This window comes from Canis lupus, chromosome 7 (genome assembly GCF_011100685.1).
Source record: "Canis lupus familiaris isolate Mischka breed German Shepherd chromosome 7, alternate assembly UU_Cfam_GSD_1.0, whole genome shotgun sequence".
Classification (NCBI taxonomy): domain Eukaryota; kingdom Metazoa; phylum Chordata; class Mammalia; order Carnivora; family Canidae; genus Canis; species Canis lupus.
The window spans coordinates 55,237,657-55,261,686 of record NC_049228.1 but is presented as its reverse complement, the minus strand read 5'-3'; the positions used below and the strand labels follow the sequence as shown (position 1 = coordinate 55,261,686).

Below are 24,030 nucleotides of genomic sequence, written 5' to 3'. Positions count from 1 at the left end.
CACTTTTCTACTTCCCTGTCTGACTACCCATCATTATATTAATAAAAGAACTGGACTGGTGGCCCCAAAGACACACCTACCTGAAGGTCTGTAGATTCAGACTGGTTTCTTATATTTCCAGCTTAGGGAGAAAAGAGAATAAATGGGAAAACAGAACCTGCCTTTCTTAAAAATCCAACCAAAAGTAGTTGAGCATCATCAAAATTGGTTTTGTGGGTTTAAATACAGAGTAATATCAATTCAATTGATTAAGATAACTTATGCAAACTCCATAATAGATTGTGTGGTACATAGTAGATATCCAACAAATGGTAGTTAATGGTCTTACCAAGGAAAACTAACATCCAAACAAAAAGGAAAAAGAAAGATAGTGCCTATCTATTTAGTGTATTTCAAGCCACTTTTCATATTTGAGGTTGAGATTTGGACAACACAGCCTCTGGAGATTTTTCCCTTTCATTCTTTGTGGTTGTGTCTTTCATCACTTTTTTCTAAAATATTTACTTCCTGTCCATTTCATTTCAGTACATTAGCTATTCGTGAACTTTCAAGCCTCAGAGCCTCTTTATGCTCTTAAAAATTATTGGGAACTCCAAAGAGCTTTTGTTGGTGCAGAGTAATATCTAATATTATGTAAATTAGAAATTAAAACTAAGAAATTTTAAGTGTTTTATTGATGAATTCATCCATAATAACAATTTACATATTAACATAAATAATATTTTTTTATTTTTAAAATAACTAATTTATTAGGGTCCTGGGTGGCTCAGTGGGTTAAGCATCTGCTTTGGCTTAGGTCATGATCCCAGAGTCCTGGGATTAAGCCTCAAGTCTGGATCCCTGCTCAGCAGGGATTCTGCTTCTCCCTCTCTCTCTGCTCCTTCCCTCCACTTGTGCTCACTCTCTCTCTCTCTCTCAAATAAATAAACACATAAATCTAAGAAAAACACCTAATTTATCCACAAAAAAGTAATTAGAAAAGTGGCATGGTTTTACATTTTTGCAAATATCTTTAATGTCTGTCTTAATAAAGGAAGTGGAATTCTAGTATCTGCCTTTGCATTTAATCTATTATAATATATTGTTTTTGTTGAGTATATGAAGAAAATCAAGACTCACTCAGATATGTAGTTGGAAAAGGCTAGAGATTTTTCATAGCTTTTTCAGATAAATGTGGATATTCTTTGATATGACACCTAAATTCAACAAGTAGAGTTGTTTCTTAAAAGTGAGTTGCATTGTAGAACCATAAACCATATCAGTAAACTTGGCATAATCCATTACATTAAAATCTGTTATCGGTATCATCCTTTATATAGACTTTTTGCCTTTGTGTGATATTATAACATCATACATTGGTCATTTGGGAAATACTGGTTTACTGAGCCTTCAAATATTGGCTCAAATATTGGCTATACAAATATTGACATATTCACTTTACAATAACAAAAAGAAAATTACTTTTCTTAATATCACCATCATTCTCATCAGAAAAGTCTTTTAGGAAGCTATCATACTCATGGCAGCAGATACAAGCTTTCCAAAATTCTAATTCTTGCTTGAAAGTTCTGATTTTATCATTAGCAACAAATACTGTTATTTGTTTTACTTGAAATGACAGCTCACTGTGTTCATTTTTGTGAAATACCCAAGTCTGGATAACCATAGTTCGCCCATCGGTCTTTCTCTCACTTTAAATTATGTTCTGTGAAAAAGCTGAGAAGCCAGCTCACAGAAAGTTGCACAAGTGCTTTGCGCACACACAGACACACACTCTTTGATGTGCAGCAAAAGGACTTGATGTGTATTTCCTATTTTATAACACAGAATTTTAAAAATATTTTATTTGAAAGAGAGGGAGAGACAGAGCATGAGCGGGGTGGAGGGGCAGAGGGAGAGGGAGAAGCAGACTCCCCACTGAGCAGGTAGTCCTTTGTGGGGCTCCATCCCAGGACCCTGGGATCATGACCTGAGCCGAAGGCAGACGCTTCACCAACTGAGCCTCCTAGGTGCCCCTCATCACACAAAATTTTGAGAACATGTCTTTGAGGATTGAGATTTAATAAAATCAATAATTAATCGTTTTTGACTGTTGCATCAAGGACACTCAGCGAAGTAAATGCTTTTTAAACTGCATTTAAAACTACTAGTACAGTCTGATGTAATTCCCTTGATTCTTGCTGAGGTGCTGCAAGTTTTACTCACTGTCACTCTTGCACCAGCAGTGCAAATAACAGTATGATAAGTAAAGCATGTAACAGATCTGTATTATTATGAACATAGTATTGATCTTATGGGTGCCCTGAAAGAGTCTTGGAGACCCCCAGGACCTGTGGACCACATTTTGAGGAATGCTACTATGCAAAATACCTCTTTCTAAGCTTATTTTATTTTGTCTTATTTTAAAGCATCTCCTTCACCCACAGCTTTTATGTCAATTATAGAATCCAAAGTCATGACTGTCATAAGAATATGCAATTGTCAGCTAAACTACAGAAGACTGGTGTTGATAAAATGAATGTAGTAATTTGTTTGATGATGGCTTTGAAATGCTGTAGGAGAAATTGATGTTCAGTGGATAGGTAATAGGAGACATTGTCATTGATCCCAACTTCCAGGTCATGTCTTCTGACTTCAGCCCAGAAAAGAGAGATGAAAATATTTGGCGCCTGCTGGCTATTTAGTGGCCTCCAAGAAGGCTGGAGCTTTAAATAAATAAATTTCATATTTATTTATGCAATGCCCTGCTTCCTTAATTGCTGATATTTGCCTCCTAAATTGTTCCCAGAGGAAGAAAAGGAATGAATTATATCCTAATATTATGTCAAGAGTAAGGTATGCCTTCAACCTCAAGCTTACTTGTCTCTTAGCTTGTCACCGTTGCTATCAGTGGCAGATTCTTCTATTTACTTTTAGCAACCAGGATTTCATTAAGTGCAGTTCACTGGTCCCCTTCAGCAGCTCTTATCAGATCCTTCCGAACTGTAAAACCACCACTGTTGCCTAAAAAATGCTGCCCATTCAGGGGGAAATTACAGGAAAAAAAAATAATGTATTTTCACCCTAGAATCAGAAGGAAAAGGAAGGGAGTGCCTGGGTGGCTCAGTCAGTCAAGCACCTGCTTTCAGCTCAGGTCATGATCTCAGGGTCCTGAGATCCAGCCCCACTTAGGTTCCCTGCTCAGTGGGGAGCCTGCTTCTCTCTCTCCCTCTGCCCCTCCACCTGCTGGTGGGCTCTTTCTCTGTCTCTCTCTCTCTCTCTCAAATAAATAAATAAAATCTTTTTAAAAAGTAAGGAAGGAAAAGGGAATACTCCAAAAGGAGAACATATACAAAGAGGTGAACTTCTTATATGTATAAATACGGTAAATTAGTTTACAAAAGTGGCATTCCATTTGGCTCTCAGATACCATGAGTCCAAAGAGATGAGTAGATCTGAGTCTCTACTGCACAGAGCCCCCTGTCCAGTGGCTGGTGGTGTTTCCTCTGAACATTACAGCATGGGGGCTCCACCACCTGTTGTTTACAGGTTCGGACAGAGGTCTCTGGCACAGGTAGACTCCACTGATTCAGAATCATAGAAATTAACTTCTAAACCACAAAGTAGTTTATTAAATTTTATACTGAGAGATGTAAGTGCTCCGAGGATACTCACATGGGCTAAGTGCCCATTCTTTGCCAGTAGGTGGGACCTAATAGGATTAAATCAGTTTAAAGGAAATTAGCTGGATCATTCAAATATTTGAGAGCATTGAACTAAGCATACATCTCAACAGCAAAAAAATAAATTCCCATCAGCATCTTCTCCACATGGATTGGTCATTGTCATTTTTGACTGGGCTGCTCCTTGTGATACAGTGGAGAGAGCAGGGATTGCCCCTCATCAGTCAGGTCTCAGGCATCTTAATACCACTTCTTACTGCTCTCTGTTCTTTGCTTAGTTACTTAGCTAAGGATTAGCCCTTGGGATTAAATGAGGTAATGGATATGGAACACAATAAAATGCCTAGAATATGATAGGACAGCAGTAAATATTATTAATTCCCTCTCTGACTGTTGCTTTGCAGTGCGTCCATTGCTGACTCCCCCTGCGGTTCTCATTAACACTTTATGCCTTTATATCTGATAAGACGCTAAGTGAAGTTATAGTCAGTCATGTAAACAATAGCTAATATTTACTGAGGGCTCGCTGTGTACTAGGCATTACGTTTACTAAACCATTTTAATACATTATCTCATTTATTCCTATAGCAACTCTATGACTAGTGCTGTAATTATTCCCATGTTACAGATGGGGAAACTGAGACACTAGGCTTAGCTAATTTACTAGCCTGAACATGGTGAAGCTGAGATTGGAATCCAGACAGTCTGGCTCCCTAAGTTTTTTTTTTCCCCTAAGTTTTTAGACAGTATTCTACATTAATACTCAAGTGAGACTTGCCTGGCACCATTCTTTATCTTCATCACGTACCCTGGCTCAGTTCATTATGTGTTGATTTATAGTTTAATTCTCAGAGGACATCCTAGTTCCTACATTTCTATGTTCTTGGTGGAGGCACCCACCATCATCTTAATTTGTAAGCTATTATGTTTACTTAATTTGTAAGTATATGAAAATGTGGTACTTGTGCCCACAATAAAAACAAGCTCATTCCCTTATGTGGAATAATCGGATTGAACAATTTTTCCTGATATTTATTCATATTTTTAGTAAGAATCTGCCTATCACCTACCAATCTCCAGACATTGTTCTAGGAACTGGAAATATAACCTGGACCAGAGATTCTCAACCTGGACATATTGACATTTTGACAAATACTTCCTTGTTGTACGGCCTGTCCTGTGCATTGTAAGATGTTTAGCAGCAGGCTATCATCTACCACATGATGCCAGTAGTATCACCCTTGCCCAGTCGTGACAACCAAAAATGTCTCCAGACGTTGCCAAATGTCCCATGGAGAAAGGCAGCAAAATCACTGCTGGTTGAAACTCACTGGCCTCATCCTTCCTTTCATGAAGCTTACATATGATTGGGCTTAAAAAAAAAGAGAGAGAGGAGAGAGAGAGACTGAGAGAGAGAGAATAGTATAATTTCAGGTAACATCAAAGTAAAGTGATAGAGAATGATAGAGGAAAGACCTATATAAATAAGGTAGACAGGACCACACTGTCAAACTCTCCTCATGCCCCAAATCACTGCTGAAAGAGCACCCCCTCTGATTGGTACATGACATACTAATGCAAAAACTCCAGCAGAGGCCTTCATGGGCCTACTTGAGTTGCAATAATTCATGCTCAAGCTGTAAACATGACCTCCTTGACCTACTCCAGCTTCAAAAGCAAAGAAATACAAGCTAAATTGAAGTCAGCATAGGTGGGGGCCCTCGAGGTCTCCTTGTTCCCACTCGGCTACCCCGTGGCCTCGCCTCAACACTGCTCTGCACTCGGGGATGAAGAGCAGAGTGCAAGGTATGCCAACAGGCCAGCAAACACCAACAGCACAACTTGTGACAGCACCGGCCCCACTCCCCCTGCCTCCTAAAGCACGCTGGCCCTGTGGAGACTTGAAAACAAATTACCACTGAAGGTATAAATGGTACTTTTAAAAATTCCAAAATAAGCTTTTGGAACAAATTTCTGCTGGTCTCAGTTGCAAACCCTGTCAGAAACTGCTATTAACTGCAGCTGGGGGACAATCCAAGATAATAATCCTTTTTATCTTTTCATATTATCAACACCATGTCGTGAGCAGTTCCTTTCTATTTGTACCTTGCAGACAGTTTTCTTACTTCCCAGCAGAGATAGCTCCTTGCTCGTAGGTCCCTCAGCCTGGTTGTGACTCCCTTTCTCAATCCTGTCAGGCAGAAATACAGGCATATACAGCTTCAGTATGTAGGCAACTGTCTTGGTTTTATTCTGTGTCAGTGCCCCAGATCCAGTGGCTGATCCCACCCTCTCTCTCTATTTCCTTGAGGACTGTGATCTCACCCAGAACCTGTGATGAGGACCCCTTCCACCAATCTAGACATTTGTTCATTTCTTTGTTTGCTCATTCATCCTATAAACACTTATCAAATGCTGCTATAATTCAGGTCACATGCTAAGTACAAGTACCCAACCCTTCATCCTCCTACCAATCTTTCTGGACCTCTTGCTTACTGCCAGATTCTCTGGGTGCTATGCTTTGTCCAGCTGCCGAGAATATCTCCCTAAGCCTAGGCTGATTGTTTGCTTCATCTGTACAAATCAGGCCAGAGTTTACATTCCTTCCAGCCCTCCCCTAGTCTACCCCATAACTGGCTACTATCTATTTTTGTATTAAAATTTCAAAATTTATTCTTAAAACCAGAGTTTATTTTTTTGCTATGGACTTCTGGCTGCTTTTTTTGCTGCATGCAAAGGACTGGTTTGGGATTTTTAATTATTGTGTTTTGTTTGGGGTTTTGTTTTTTTTTGTTTGTTTGTTTTTTTTTCTTTTAGGAAGGGATTTGAAAATATATTAGGCACCATTATCCTCCCAGCCTAGAGGATAAAAGTCAATAATCAAATCATTGATGAGGTAATATATAATAAATGTTGTTGCTAGTATAAATAAATATTAAAATAAAACCTCAAATATTTCTAGAACCCAGAGGTGATAATATGTGAACCTAAGCCAATGACATTAAGACTTGGAACTACCAAATCAGAGAACCTCTGAGACCTACAGAAACTTCCTAGTCATGTATCAATTCCATGCCTAAAAACAAGTATAATTATTAATTGTGATAATTAACATTTATTGAATAATTTGTGTACCCTGTGGTGAGTGAGGCACCTGATTAATACAGTTTAATCCTGGGGACACCTCGGTAGCTCAATGATTGTCTGCCTTTGTCTCAGGGTGTGATCCCAGGTCAGAGATTGAGTCCCACATCGGGCTTTCTGCAAGGAGCCTGCTTCTCCCTCTGTATATGACTCTGCTTCTCTCTCTCTGTGTCTCATGAATAAATAAATAAAAATCTTTTTAAAGAAAAATTACAGTTTAGTCCTGGAAAATTACCCTCTCAGGTGCCTGGAGCTCATCCCTGACCAGGACAGCCCAGGGTGTTCTATTGGAACTCTGAATGCATTCTTCAGTTTATTATGTCCAGACCTTCCCTCTGCCATGCAGCTTCATCACATATCTCTTGAGTTTTCTCTTCTCCATATGGAACTTTACTAATAATCATTTAACCAGTCCAGCCTCTAATAGTTTGGATTTTTTTAAAAGATTGTTTTTATTTATTTATTTATTTATTTATTTATTTATTTATTCATTCATTCATTCATTCATTCATTCATTCATTCATGAGAGATACACACAGAGAGAGGCAGAGACACAGGCAGAGGGAGAAGCAGGCTCCATACAGGGAGCCTGACGTGGGACTCGATCCCAGGTCCCCAGGATCATGCCCTGGGCTGAAGGCGGCACTAAACCTCTGAGCCACATGGGCTGCCCTGGAATTCTTTTTGGGAGAGACTCCCCTAGTCTCTGACTCAACCCTCTCCCTCCCATCAGATATCAGCGCTTGTAAAAGTGTGGCCCCAGATGACCAAATACTGTGCTTCAGGTATGAATAGAGCTGAGGGATTCCAATGAAGGTCTCACCGCATTCTCTCCACAGCCACAAAGTCTGTGAGGAGCTAGAGGCATTCTGGGGATCCTCTGGAACATCCTACAGCAAAAACAAAAGTGGCCTCAGAACAAAAAGGATGAAGGCAATTGGCATAGCACTGGAGTCCCCATTAGTGGTTCCCCAAATAGAAGCTGAGTGTCTCCAGGCAACTCCCACCCTCTATGTTAATATGCCCTGAGGCTCTGAGAAAGCCTAGTGGTTTGAGAATGAGCACCTTTTCTTCACTATTTAAAACTCTTGAATGCCATTCAAGTACACAGTCTTGCCACCTTAGTAGAGGGAGCACAGTCTCTTGACAGGAAAATAGCTTGCACATTCCACTTTACTTTAGGCTGGCTTTCCTGGGGAATCATGTTGCCTTGGCTCCAGTGCTAAGTCTCTCTGCTTCAAACCCTCCCAGAAATGTCGCAGCAGTGCTGACCTGTCCCAAGTTGTTGAACACTAACCTGGAATCCATGCCAGTAACTAGCATGCCATAACTCAGCAACAGGCTGTTACAAACATCTCTGGATATTAGGTGGGGCCGGAGCCTGTGACTAGGAGAAAAAAGGAATTCAGTGCCTATTTCTGGTAACATTCTTTTAACTTGGAGGCACTGCCAGTGTTCAGTGGGTAGAATGAATATGTAACTTAAAAGCAGGGTGCCAAGATGTGTCATGGTGCTTAGCCTTTCTGGGCCTCCTTTATGTTTACTACTGGTGCTTTTAACCACAATCAGAACCCATGGTTTCTCATCGTGGTAGTAAAACATGCACCCCAAGCATTTTGAAATATCAATATTAGAAGAATACATAATGTTAGTTTTAATTTTCAAAATTAACTTTCATTAAAAAGTATGGAGATAAAGAATACCACCACCACCACCACCCCCCCGGCGCAAAAAAAAAAAAAAAAAAAAGGGGGGGGCCACAAAAAAGAAGCATGTGATTTGCATTAGCACAGTCTTATTTTGTGACAAGAATCATTCTTAAATGGCAGGAGCCCATCCACAGCTCCTGAGTTTAAATACAGTATGACAAAAGACCTATCAATAATGTGCTAATTAGCCTAGTTGTAATTTACCTTCATTTCCACACATTTTGGTCTTTAATGAGATCTATTTATTCTTTATTATTCTCTTCAGAAGTTTGGAGGATATACTCACTGGGTGAATCTGAAATGTTGGCAACAGTATCACCAAGAGCCACAGTTTCAATAAATAGACTGTTGGCCAGAAGATCCTGACCACTATTCCAAATTTGTCCTTAAATATATTTTAGATTAAATGATAGAGGTTATCTTTTTTAAAATCTAGAATTGTGTTTTCTGCCTTACATTTTAGGGATAGTTGCCATTATGAAATCTGAATAAAATTATTATCATTATATAATCCACAACAGATTGTTTATTGCCCAATTACATGATTTATCAAATTCCCAGACATCATCAAGCATCATCTTTATATACCTATAAAAATTGTGAACTCCTTATAACCCAAACTTAAATTACGAGAACAAAACTCTACACTCACCAAATAGCACGTCTTTCAAAGAAAAAAAAAAAATAGCACGTCTTTCTTCGACTTGCATATTAGGTTGTTTTCTCTAAATTATCTATCACTCTTAAAATGGCCAATCTGATTATGGGAGATAGCAAAAAACAGGAATAACACAGATATTTGAAGTCCACAAATAAACCCAACCCCATTTGAGTAAGTAGTTTCAGCCTTCCCTTGATAGATCTTAGTCCATTTATATCCATTTATTGTCCTATTCACCCTCTAGTGGAGTTCTTAATAAGCAGTGGAAATACATACAGAGAGTGAAATGACATAAAAATAAAGGAGACGGAGGGTCCACAAAGCCACAAGGCTGATGATTCCTGGGGCATGGAGCAGCTGACTGTATTATTACCAAGAGGACGTTTTTGTGGATGTTAATTATTTATGACTATATATGATCTTTGTATTAATTGACATATGTACATCATACAATTACATGGCAGCTAATAAAGTAAGTTTTTAAAGATTCCAACTTAAACACAGTCATCATTTCAAAAGACTTTGTGGAATGACAAGCTTTGAAATATATCTTGAATTCTTCAGAGGAGCTAAAATCTCTCCCAGGATGTGAAGTCAAACATCTCTAACTTTATTTTCAAGTTACAGGTTTGATATAATCTCTGATTTGTGTGCTTGTGATCATCAGGAATAATGTAGGAATGCAAAATTTGGCACCTCACTTTATAATCTAAAGAGAACATTACTGATGTTCTACAAAAATTTTGAGCAGAAGAAAACCCCAATTTGCAGTTCACATCAACCCGTCTTTTTGCTTCAGCCTAATATGGATATAAAATGTATCTGGCATTAGTGTTTCCTAGGGTTGCTGCAGCTGCCAGAATGTTCAGACCTTTGCACAATGAATCCTTTATTACAGTAAATATAAAAAGACGTAAGATTCTAAACAGCTCATCACATTCCTTCTAATGTTCTTGTACTCAAGAACGTATTTTAATATATAGAAGTATTTGAATTTATTTTCAAAATGGTAAATTCATTCTTTTAGTTGTTGCCCTTTAAGAGTTTTGAGTGCACGTGTGTGAGACTGTAAACTGGATGTATTCATTATGATCACTTTCACACTAGAAGAAAATTCAATCTTTCCCCAAGTTTCTCAGCTTGTTTATTGCATAGCTTTTGACATAATGTAGGAGTTGTCATCTTCTTAGAAACAGAGATTAGCATAAAGCTGGGCTATAGTCTGTAGATTCTGATTCTGGAAGACCTTTGGAGATTTTTACATTATGTGAAGGACTTAATTAAATGAATGATGTGATTTTAAATGTGTTTATGACCCTCAATGTTAACCACTTACAGTAAACCCATAATATACTAAGATATTGCTCTTTGCTGTTAATAAAATTTACATATAGTTTTTGAACCTATTCATGAAGCTGGCAAAGGTTGAGAGTGTTATTAATTCTACCCTGTGGTGTGGGTAGGTAATTGAGAATTACATTGACTGAGAGAAGAGGAAGATTACTTTAGGCTTTGTTAAAGGGATATTAACTTTAGTAATACAGCCAGCCCCTTCCATTCTAGATATCTCTGTTTATAAAATAGTCTGCAAATATGTATCTCTGTATTTAGAAGGAAAGAACAGATCTCAATAAGAGATCAGATGTATGGAGGGTGTGTGGAGCGTGGAGAAGTTGCATCAACACCAACGATGAAGACAGGTTCCTAGACCAGAACTTTGAAGAAGGACATATGATAAATGTTATTGGAATAAATGCAGAGTCTCTTTAGTTTCCTGCAGCATCTTTTCTGAAAGGCTGGAAGGGGGTAAGAAACAAATAATTTGGGTGCTCCCTTAGTTGACTTTAGAAGCTGGCTAACATCATTTTCCATTTGTTAACTCACTTTGTTGTCTTGTAACTATTTTGTGTAATAGTGCATCTCATTTATTAATATATCCTCTGGAAACAATTCCCTCTACTCCCTTAATCTAATACAGAGATCAAGAAACAGAGATAGAGACATAACATCCCAGAAATCCCAGCCCTTCCTATTTATGGTTTTAGCTGGATAGGATATGATAATTTTAAATGTACTGACTGGAAATGTATTTTCTTGTTTGGCCTTTGTTGTTGTTTTGAGGAATGTCTGATTATGCTTCCTAATTTTTCAGCCACCCTTACCCTTTAATACAATATCTTAAAAGGTCATGGTATCAGTCACCTTAGAATGACCCAAATAGCAATAAAACACTCTTCATCAGATGATGAAAAATCACAGTGACGGACTAGACACATTTATTAAATTCCTACCTTATTTGTCTATATCAAACTCAAAATGTATTTATGCTTAGGATTACTAATAAACTGGTGTTTTAGATTTAAGCATTTTTGATTCTACATAAAATTAAAAGGATATGGCTCATAAAAATAACAAAAAAAAACATATTTTGTGCTTTATTGTGAAAAAAGTGTAGCTTATGTCCAGAATTATGTGTACATAATATCCAAAAGTCAGTTTGAGCTATTAAGCAAATTAATTTACTAGAGTAAATAATCACCAGTTTTAATTTTTAACCACTCAATTCACCACAAGTCAATGTCTTTTATCTTGGGACAAAACATCAATTTTGGATTTTTATTTTATAAGAAATATGACATCAGAAGTGTCAAATTTCATGCTACATTTTTTAAAGCATAGATCACATATTCAAATTGTTGCTCTTAATATTGGACATTGACTTGGCATTGACAATTTTTATGCTCAAGAGGTTTACAGACTTGTGAGAGGCATTAAAAAAGGACCATCTATGATCTTCGTTTGACTTGAATACAAGGGTAACTGTCCAGTGGCCCTCTTTAGGAAATATGCCAGGATTCAAAATGGGATAACGCACATTAGCCACTTTGGCTAATGTCCCTAAATGCTAATGTTTGTAGAAGAGCCAAATGTATAACAAATAATAGGTAATAATATTTGCTATTATTACAAATAAATCCCCAAAATTTCTGTTTCATGCACCAATCTCAGGTGATCTTTCTTGGTCAGTAGGTGGCTTTCCTCCATTTTGTGATTCAGAGAATCGGGTCCATCCTCTTAAACTACAGAGTCCTCTGGTCCAGCCAGCAGTAGAAAGAGTATAGATCAGCACTCGTGGAAGCTTTATAGAGGCAGGCCTGGAAGTGGCTCACATATCATTGGCTACTTCACTGCAAGGAAATCTGGGAAATGTAGTATAGCTGCGTTTCCAGGGTAGAAAGAGAATACTAGTGGTCTTTGCTGCCCTCACTATTTCATATGTTCCTAAAAATGAAGGAGAGCACTACTAGGGACGGGCTTCTGGGGCTAGCTTTGTCACTAAGGAATTATAGAAATTTTATTAGGTTCTAGCCTCTTTACTTTTTGTATTATTTGGTCTCATAGAACTCATGATCCTAAAGAAAAAGACAAACATCAAATAAACACACAAATAAAGGTACAGCAACACATCAATATAGGTTCCATGAGAGCATGGACCATGGCTCTCTAGCACTTAAAGCAATACTTGGTGCATAGTTGTGCTGAGCCATAATTGTTGAATGAGCGTGTGCCTAAAGGCATGAATGAATGCATGAAAATATATGATGGAAAAAGAATAGGTGCTGTGAAAAAAAGGAATAGGGAAATCGAAATTCATTTGGGCAATCAGGAAAGGTGTCTTTCTGAGGAAGTAACATTGATGTTGAAACCTGAAGGATGAGTAAGTTAGCAGAGTTGAGTGATAGAATTTTGCAAGCAGAGAAACACTAGGTTCAAAAGATCTGAGTTGGGAAGAGATTGATACATTTCACAACTGCAAGAAGGCTGTGACAGGAACCCACAGGGGCTGGGTGGTCATGGTGGAGGTCAGGCTAAAAAAGTAGGCAAGAGCTATCCCCGGAAAGGATTCCTACAGTATGTTCAGCCTTTTGGTCTTTCCTGCAGGGACAATGGAAAGCCAGGGAAAAGTATAAAGAAGGTTAAGGGATGATGTGATCATATATTCATTTTAAAAGATCACTCTAGTTTTCTCTGAAGAACGGGTTGAAGTCGGGGTAAGAGTAGAAGCAGAGAGACTAGTTAGGAGATTATAGTGAATAATCCAAATGAGATGACTTAACCAGAACAGTGGTTTTGAACAAGGTAGAGGCATAGGAACTGGAGGGACTTGAAATACATTGTTGTAGGTAAAGGGAAATTGGAGCAGATGGAGACATTCAGTAATAGAACCCTTTGGGTCTGTACTGTGTTACTCTTTTCTTTGGGATGTCATCACAGTGACAATGATGCCACTAGACACAAGACATTTAGTGTTGCTTCCTTCAGATTTCTTTAAAAGATTGGTCCCAACTCTGAAGATGTGTTCAAAGATCAGTCAAATAACAAGCATTTAAATTTACCTAGATTCTTGGGGTTCTTCAAAATTTGCTCCAGATGATGTTGTATTTCTGTTTCTCTTTGTCTTCAAGAAATTAATTAGATAAATTGCATAATTACAGTAGAGGGTTGTATTTATATGTTAGTATAAGTAAATGTATCTTATTTTTAGTGTTGAAATATTTTACCCATAAATTTTTTTTTAAAGAAAGGTAAATTTTGGACCATCTTTGATATCTTCTTAATATGGTACTGTTGTTTCTGTTTTAATTTTTCAATTTCATGTTTTAGGAAGTAATCCACATATTGTAACAGTATTAAAACTTTATCCTTGAAGCCAGTGTTCTACTATTTCAGAGTTAGTTGTAATGGTTCAGGCCTTTATTAGAATTTCTTTAGAGATAAGAACACTCTGTACCGAGGGCTGGAAATTTGATGCTCTTGAATTCCATTCTGCTCACCTCCCTCTGCCCATTCGTGCTTGGCTTGCAAATGTATCTCTGTCTGCATTTCTCATCTTGAAAATGGACATCATAGTGATTTCCCAGAGGTGTTTGAAAGGCTATCCTAGTGTTTATCAATCAGCTTTTAAGGTGATATGGGTAAGGGATATTATGATCTTGGGAATTGATGTGTCTATGAAATGGCTGCAACACACAAGTAAGAATTCTGTGAAGCCCTGGCAGATTTCCTGCAGGGACATTTTACCCACAATCAGTGAAATACATCTAGGAAGTTCCCTCCCTCATTTTAAAGATAGAGCTTCATTTCTGGAGCTCCTCTGGCAAATGACATTAACATGTGTTGAGTGTTGTTTCCATTTTAAACAGTTTATTTGAATAACTCTCATCCAAAATGTGCTATTTTGAGTGGATAAAATTCTTTGGTGGCCTGTTGATCTCTGGAGAGAAAAACTGGAGGGGCAGGTATGATTTTTATGAAGAAATTTTGGGGTTGTTTCTGCCAAGCACATTGATGTTTATAACCTTATTTTTTCATTTGATGTCTAGTGTGATATTACTCACTTTCTCTTTGACATAGGCCCCATTCTGTTTAAAAACATTTTTCAAAAACCTTTAAAGTCATTTCTTTGTTTTGCTGCATTCTCTCCTGTCATGTAGTCAGCCACCTCACTGCAAAATGATGTTATACATGATCCAAAGCAGCCATAGGAAATTGAGGGGATCTTGTAGATTTCACTTTGTTGTTCTGGTTTTAGTTTGTATATGGAAGTAGGATAGGAATATAAAAATGGCATAAAGTGTGCCTTTCAGATTCCATGGTGTTCCTTGTTATTCCAGGCAGGTATTTGCATACCTCACTTATCTCAAAACTGATACTTCTTCCCATACAAAAACAAAACAAAACAAAACAAAAAGCCCCGAACTCAAAGTTTTAGATAAAGTCAATTACACAGGAGAACTTGAAAGCCAAAGGAGTCATACTTTTTTTTTCCTTTTTTTTTTTTTAAGATTCCCCATTGCTTAGATCAGCCAAGCAGATCACTGGTTAACGCTGCTTTCTGGCATCTGGCACAGAAAATGAAAACCCTCATGTTCTAACAGCAAAGTGTTTAAAGAGAAAAAGTTGACCTTCCAAGCATCTGGATTTACTGCCAAAGCACTAAAAATGAATTATAAAGCAGAAAAAGTATGAGTCAGGTGAACTCTCCATTCTACCCTAAGAGCAAAATTCTAGTTATGTGAATCAACTAAAAACAATGAAAAAGGGAGGGGTGTATTTGTGTATGTGTGTGTGTATGTTGTTTTCCCTGCTTGTACATACCTACTTTACTCCTATTCTCCCCTTGGGACACAGTCTTTTTATAGTAATGATGGTAATTAGACCCCTTCCTTTTTAGATGCTCTTAATCATCTTTTGGATTTGAAGCCAATGTCTCTACCTCAAAATAGAATGAAATTTGGGTTCTTAGCTTGTGGCACGCCTCGTCACTCTTAGTACTTAATGAAGGTTTATTGACCTTAGGGATAGACACAATACTAGGCAGATATGGAAAAAGCTGCTATAATTGAGTATTTATGAATATCTGTTTAATGTCAGTAAAGAACATAACATTAGTGCATTGACTCTTGGTCCTGTTAAAAATGTATTTTTTCCTATTATGATGGCACGAGGAAATGTGTTATGGAATAATATAGTTATTCTCCTTACTGTCAGATTAAGAATTTGCCTCTAAATCCCAATGTCCAATAGTAATTCATTACAGTTGTAATGACTCATGAGTCATTTGAAAGTTTAAATATTATTTTCTATTTTCAACCTAGTCTTAGTAATATTAGTAGTACATGCTTTTATGGATCTTCAACTTACCTCTTTGAAGTTTTAGTGAATTTCCTGTAGATATGTCTGTTGTCATCTTTTCCAGACCATTCAAAGCTTTAGAGACTTCACATCTTCTTTTGAATACTCCATATTTTTTTAGTCTGTCTTTATACAGACTATTCCCTTCAGATATTTCATATAAATCTTGTGAGCTGTGGTAGCCAAAACCACAAATGGTATTTAAGGTTGAGGCACAATGTTTTTGCAAGTAGGTCAGGTTTTATTTATATGCAATTGTATGTATGATTTCATTTTCTTATAAGTAGTATCTTCCTCATAATATTATGTGAGGATTAAATGACATAATTCTTGGAAAGCAATTAGCATAGAACGTGGCATGGTAGACACTCAATAAATGTCCACAATTGTTACTATTTAATTTGTATAACATTTTCACCACCATACACTATTGCCAACCACTTTCCTTTTTTTTAAATCCTGAGTTCCTCTTACTCATTAACAGAGGGTCTGATCAACATTCCTAATACCATCTCTAGTCTTGTTTGTTTTATTCATTCAACAAATGCATTTCCTAAGTATTCTAGGAATTAAGCCAAGTACTGGGGATATGGCAAGGTCTCTACATTCAGAGAGTCTAACACAAATGAGGAGATTACTAGTTAAAGGGAATCCCAGGGAAATACAGTGAACTGTACAGACTCAGTGGGAGAACACAGAAGGGGGAGCTAACATAGTACAGAGGGTAGGTAGGCTTCCTGGAAGAAGTGATGTTAAAGCTGAGACCTGGAGGTAAGTAGGAGTCAGCCAGACAGAGGGTGTAGAAGGACAAACCTGGAACAATTACCAGAAGGACTAGATGAGATCAAGTGCGTTCAGGGTGGTATGGCAGTAGATTTCAGGACTAGAATGTGTGATACTTGGAAGTGAGACAAAATGCTGTTTATTGAGGAACTGAATCAAAATCCAGCATTCATGAAGAGGGGAATAACAGAGAAGGCTGGAGGTGTGGGCAGGCACTAGATCTCAGAAAGCCTTGGGAATCATGTCAAGCATTATTGTCTCCATGCTACAGTAGCTGTAAAACCAACACTGGCTCCTCTTCATCCATCTAATACCAATCCAGCCTGCTTAACCCCCTCCACCTTTTCAAGTACCCTTCCTCTCATTCCCCCACATGACCCTACATGCCCATGAGTTTGCTCATTTCCTCGACTGGAATGTCCTTCCTTAAGGCCTGCAGTTCAACTGGGGAAGCATTTGTTCAGTAACTGGTGTGTGCTAGGCATCATGAGCCTTCATCCCTCCAACGTCTTTCATTCATTCAGGCTACAAGTGTTTTTAAAGCACCAACATGGAGAGGGAGGTGTGCTACTTTTAAGTGACATTTCTTCAGAGAAGAGCCCAGGCATCCCAATTGGAATAATCTCTTCCATTTTTCTTCATCCTTTGAAATCCTTATATCCTAAATAAATCTCTCCCCTGGCTTTGCCACTTTTGATATTGAGTTCTAGCTAGCTACATCATGAGTCTGAAACCTCTACAAGATCTCTGTGTAATAGGGGACAGAGTCCAGGCCCAATGTATCATTGTAGTTTCCGCAGCTCCCAACTGGGCATGAGTCCAGGAGCTGCAGTGTTCATAATAAATATATAAATGAGTGAATTTTCTGAAAATAGATCTTTAAAAAAACCTTCTTTTGGTACTTCCTAATGACCCACATTGCCAAACACAGCAGTTAAATTATTATTATTTTTGTTTTAGTTAAATTATTTTTTTTCAAAGTAATTAAACCTGAAACTACAGTTTCTCCAAAATATTGTCGTTTTCTATGGAATTCCAAGATTTACATGAGTAAATCTCATGAGTGAATAAGATCTTATTAAGGGGGATCCCTGAGTGGCTCAGTGGGTCTGGCGCCTGCCTGCCTTCAGCCTGGGGCATGGTCCTAGAGTCCCAGGAATCCAGTCCCACGTCGGGCTCCCTGCATGGAGCCTACTTCTCCCTCTGCCTGTGTCTCTGCCTCTCTCACTCTTTTTCTGTGTCTCTCATGAATGGATAAATAAAATCTTAAAAAAAAAAAAAAACAAGATCTTATTAAGGATTACACATCTGAAGTACATGAAACCGTATCGCCTCCTTTACTGTCAGCTCTGTACTATGCATTTACTATGCTTTTTGTGTATTCTTATTATGGCAAATCAGAAAAGAAGAAAAATGAGTAGACTTCCACCTGTTGATTGCTAAAAATAAAATTCTGCCTCGCCCTTAGCTTTTCCATTTTACAACGCTCGGCATGAATTTACAGCTAACATTTTTTGTGGTTGCTACTGCATTTCCTAGGCACACCGATAGTACTTTTGGCAGGCTCTGTGATTCACAGTGGATACTAGAGTTGAATCCTGATTGGCACCACAGTGAATACTAGAGTTGAGGCTTAATTCTCTCCAGTGTATTCATGGTCTATTTGAATAAAAGGATGAGGAAAAACCACTTCACCCTAGGGAATTTTTAAATACCACTGAAAAATCTGTGCTGAAATAGCAGGCAGTTTTAAACTTGAGACCCACGATACATGTCTTCAGATATACTGCCCACACCAGCCTGCTGGCACCTACCCATGCTTGCTAAATGCTGTCTGAGCTTTATTTGAAACTGCATGAAATGCTTTGAGGACTTTCCTTGTTAGCGATCAGGCCATTTCAGATAACCTACTAAAGCGAACATTCAGAGTATTCTCCAGAGGGGAAGTTTTAGGGAGGGTGGTGGCTTACCAATGAACAGTGGATTTAGTGATACTCTTGCATGGTCTCATTCATTTATATGGTCACCACACTCAATTTTCTTTTCTCTGATTGGACAGCAATCTTTCAGCTGGATTGGTGATACTCTCAAATAGCTGATACAATAGAGCTGTTGCTGATTGACAGGGAGGAGATTTCACTTAAGAAATGACACTTTGAGGGACACTTGGGTGGCTCAGTGGTTGAGTCTGCCTTCAGCTCAGGGCATGATCCTGGGTCCCAGGATCGAGTCCCACATCGGGCTCCTTGTGGGGAGCCTGCTTCTCCCTGTGCCTATGTCTCTGTCTCTGTCTCTCTCCTGTGTGTGTCTCTCATGAATAAATAAATAAAATCTCTTTAAAAAAAAAAAAAAAGAAATGACACTTTGGGAATGTCTCATCTCCCACTTCTATCTAGCGACTTCCTATCCCTCACCCTGTTTCATAATCCCAACACAGTTACCAGTTATTGAGTGATAGCTATGTGCCAGGTACAATACACTCAATATCTAAACCAATCTTCCAGATTATTCTAGGTCAGCACTGTTATTATCCTTACATTCAAGATGAGAAGATACCTTTAAGAAAATAAGTAACAGCTATAATTCCATGCTCTTGATCACTAAGCTGTACTCCAGCATCTCACTCTTACAAACTCAGAGCACATGCATTAACTGCAATACTGGCTAGGACAAAACTTAATTGTGAAAGTTAATCTCTTGGACACATTGGGAGAACAAGCCTCATTCATACTCTGAACCAAAAATGTCAGAGATTTTAGAATTTATCTTCCAAGTAGGATAATTTTCCATGTCTCTATTTTGAAAGGCAACTATAAAAATCCAAAAGAACAAATAATACATAGCCATAACAATATTAAGATATTCTTTTGCTAATATGTACTTTTTCCCCAGAACCCTGGAACATCCTAAGATATTCTATTATTCAGCCAGGCAAAAGAGAAAACCCCAATCCCAGTAGGCAGGCAAGTAAAGTTGTGGGCTTAGAGGTGGTCTTCACTCTGCCCTCAGTCTTTTCTGGGTCGATTATTGGAAATCATTACCTCCTTCTCTCCTATGCAATTGGTGTTACTTTGGAGTGAAAGGAACACGAACATCACCCTATCAAAATGCAAGTCATTCCCACCCACCAGCACCTCTTCTCCCCTCCTTCACACCACCATTTCCCTGCTTGAAGATGCTCAGAATCCTACTGGCTTAACTTTATCTGGTAAAGGCCAGCATGGTTAAAGGCATAGCTATGCAGACAAGTGTTTTTGAGCATTATGTTCATCTTTGTTAACTATTATTAAATAAGAAGGAAGATCTCTTAGGTATATTAGCATACTGTTGTACCCTTGGCCCATTCAGCAGTCAATTTCCTTACGTGTTCTCACTTTTTATCACAGAAAATTTATAGGCACTAATATCAAAAAATATCCAAAGGGTCACTACCCAGGTTAAATTATATTCTCTTTTCTATAAGTACTTAAGTTTACTATTAAAAATTAATGATAGATACATTTTCTTAGAAGCTAGATTGCCCAAATGTTATTCTAATCAAAGAACTTGATGCATTTGAGTACAATAAAACTCGTTTTGTTGAAGTGTGAATGGCCCGGTCATTCCAGGAGCCTCACAGTTTTGCTATGGAGTAGGACAGACTCTTTGAAGAAAAAGTCAATATTCATACACCCAGAGAAATTAAGTCATCCTTCTAACTCACTCTCAAACCTATCAACTATGAGAGAGGTATTACACATATATACATGTACACACATACATGTGTGTTTATACACACATGCAGAGTAGTACTTAATTGCCACTAGTTCTCTTACTGTAGATAAAAGAATTGAGTTTTGGGAATGGATTTATGTTCTTGGCAGTAATTCTGTGGTTTGGGAAATCCCATTATAGGACAGCTTATCTCACTATTGAATTTTAACACAGTTTATAAGTTCCTTTTATGAAGTTTTAGTTACAAGTTCCTCTTATTTCTTTCATTAGACATACCTCAGCCATGATTTTATTTTCAGTTTTAGTGTTGCAGAGCACCAGTAGTAAGCAGACTGTCAATCCTAGTTGTTGTTGTTGTCAATCCTGTTCTAGCTTACCTACACTTTTCTTGCTTTCATATATTTCCCAAATATAGGCACTTTTTTATTGCTCAGAAACACTTGTCAAGAATTTAAAATAAAAAAAAATAAATTTGTCAAGAAGCAAAATGTGGTATAAATCCTAGAAAAGGTGAAGTAAGCCATTCATTCGTTAATACAATTTATCTTAGTGAAACCAGTAAAGACTGTATAGTTTGGATTTTTATATCTGCACATTGTCCTGCTAAAAATCATGTTTGGAGGCTCCTTTCACTTTAAATGTCTAACAATTGTGTCATTTTTTTTTTCAGTTAAATGGGATGGGGTGCTAAAAGGACTTGAGATGAACTGCTAGTTGCCCCTAACCCCTTTTCTTCCTAAACTTCCAGGTGAGAGAGCAATCCAAAGGTGCTTTTTACTCTTATATTGAAGTCTCTCAAGCCTGTCAGATTCCCCCAAATCACACTTTACAGACATGAGGGCCTTCAGTAGCGTGCGCACGCGTGTGTGTGTGTGTGTGTGTGTGTGTGTGTCTTCCTTTGATTTCTCTGAAGAAGTTTCATTAATAACCCATAAATTCTTGGAATATATAGGATTACTTCAACGTGGATGGAGTTGGAGGGTGTTATGCTGAGTGAAGTGGGTCAGTCGGAGAAGGACAAACATTATATGTTCTCATTCATTTGGGGACTATAAATAATAGTGAAAGGGAATATAAGGGAGGGGAGAAGAAATGTGTGGGAAATATCAGAAAGGGAGACAGAACGTAAAGACTGCTAACTGGGAAACGAACTAGGGGTGGTGGAAGGGGAGGAGGGCGGGGCGTGGGAGTGAATGGGTGACGGGCACTGGGGGTTATTCTGTATGTTGGTAAATTGAACACCAATAAAAAATAAATTAAAAAAAATAAAGAAATTAAAACACTGTAAAAAAAAGAAATATAGGATTCCTTATTTCTATATTTCTTAGTAATAAAATCTAAAATAAAGAGAAGAGAAAAACTGATTTCCAGCTGTTGAAATGTTTTGTTCAGTACTGCAATGCAGTCATCTAAAATTTGAGTGTCATTAAGTCAGTCTATTTTATGTCATCTTTCATATTTGCATATTCTTATTCAACATCTTTTTAGTCCCAACCATTGGAATCAGATAATATAAGAGTGCTATTCTGCAAATGCTGTAAGCCTGTTCTAGCTTACCTACACTTTTCTTGCTTTCATATATTTCCCAAATATAGGCACTTTTTTATTGCTCAGAAACACTTGTCAAGAATTTAAAATAAAAAAAAAATAAATTTGTCAAGAAGCAAAATGTGGTATAAATCAATTTCCTGTCACTGTCCAAACTGAAAAGATTAAAAAAAATTACCTCAAAGAATGGTAAAAGTGTTTTTCTAGTTTTCATCCCTTATGAAAATGTTCACATTGTAACACTCAATGGATCGCTCATTCTTTTTTAAATGAGAAATCATATATATGAAAGATGATTAAATGCAAACCTGTTTATTTTTCTTTAAATAGTTCCATGACTTTAAATGAATACACTCAATTTCACATATATCCATTTAGAAAAGGAAGAATACAAAAAAAAAAAAAAAAGAAAAGGAAGAATACAAGAAAGAGATTTGAGGGGAGAATGATGAGCCACTTTCTAATAGAAGTCTCCCCGCAGAGACCTGAATATCTGAATTTGAAGAACAAGATTAAGGTTATTTATTTGAGAAGGAGGAAAGACATTGCAGAGCTCTAATGAAGAAACATTTAAGGGACCTCACCTTTTCTTCCAACCAGCTCAGGAGCCAGGAACACCTTTTTATTGCCAGAATACACCATTTATGGGCAATCATTCAGAATGGTCTAGACACCATTAATGAAATCTCTGCTCAGCTGTTTGTTTTCCAGCTGTGTTCATAAAAATTCAAGTTAATAGTTAAAATGGATAAAAAGAAAAATTTAAGGATAAGACATAGGTGAGTATGGTACCCCAAATTAGCATCTGTTAATGCCAGGACTCCAAAGTCCTCCAAGGAGTTGAGGCTAAGAAAAGATGAACTAAGCCAGGTGATGGAATGGATTCTGAAGCAGGAAAGAATAGAATAGAGAAGCAGGTACAGGAGAAAGGCTGCTAGGAACCTCTCAATACTGCCAGAATTCGGGAATAACTATGAACGGAGACAAACCATACTCAAAAACACAGGAACCACATCCAGACAAATATAGATAGTACAATTTTTCACTGTCTAATTTAAGTAGCCAAATTAGAGTCTAGATTTCGCTTTTATCAAAATTCTTATTAAATAAAAGTTTTAGCTCCATGTGGTACAGTACAATTTTGACCATCACAGTCAAACCATTCTTGAGAGTATCCAAGTCTAAAACATTAAAAGTTCAGGAAGCAACATCAATTCATTTCTACAGAGCTCATTTTGTTCTTAAGAGTGGTAAAAGAAAGACATTTCTCACATATTCAGCAGTGCCCTTTCATTCTTATTAAGGAGGCCAGACTTAAATGAACTACAACAAATGCCCTTAGACCCAAAGTGGAGGTCGATTGGCAATTCAGGGTAAGATGTCTTTTGGTGCTAAAGGCCTATTTTGTACCCATTCTTCAGCATAGAGCACTGGGATCTTCAATATCAGCACCATCAATGCAATTATAAAGACTATGTTTTTCAAATGGCTCACTACTGTGGCCCCCCTTTTTCTTCCTTCGTGTGTGTCTGTGTGTGTGTGTGTGTGTGTGTGTGTGTATGAAAGAAAGAAAGAAAAAGAGAAAGAGAGAGAGAGGAGAGATACTAGAAGGAGATGATATCAAATTTCTTCTGAAGCAGCACTGGCCAATGGAAATATAATGCCAGCCACATACATAATTTAAAATTTTCTAGTAACCACATTAAAAAATAAAAACAGGTGAAATTAATTCAAATGTATTCTGCTTAATCTATCAAAAATATCATTTCAACATAATCAATAATCAATATTAAAAGGATACTGGTAAGATACGATTCATTCACGTCTCATACTGTGTATTTAAAATCCATTGTATGTTTTACATTTCACAGTATATCTCAATTTGGATTAGGCACATTTCAACTAAAATAGCCACATGTGGCCAGTAGCTATTAGACTGGACAGCCCGGATCTAAAACATGACTCCCTCTTTGTCAACAATATCCCATTTGAAATGCCTCACTTCTGATATTGCAACTCTCTATCTGAATATGTTTTCCTTTATGGAAGAAATCCCTATGTATAAATATTTTAATCCAGATTCTAACACAGACACACATACATGAACACATAC

General features: G+C 37.5%; 1 protein-coding gene across 32 annotated transcripts in view; it reads left to right on the top strand.

The window, feature by feature from the left end:
- DTNA (dystrobrevin alpha) overlaps positions 1-24,030 on the top strand; it is a 351,511-nt gene that overhangs the window by 132,098 nt on the left and 195,383 nt on the right. Inside the window, exon 1 of one of the 32 annotated variants that reach the window (XM_038543522.1) lies at positions 21,099-21,117. The exons of the other annotated variants lie outside the window; for them this stretch is intronic. The gene's annotated coding sequence lies outside the window, so the exon portion shown is untranslated. Of the gene's footprint in view, positions 1-21,098; positions 21,118-24,030 lie in introns of those variants that run through there. 32 annotated transcript variants of the gene reach the window in all.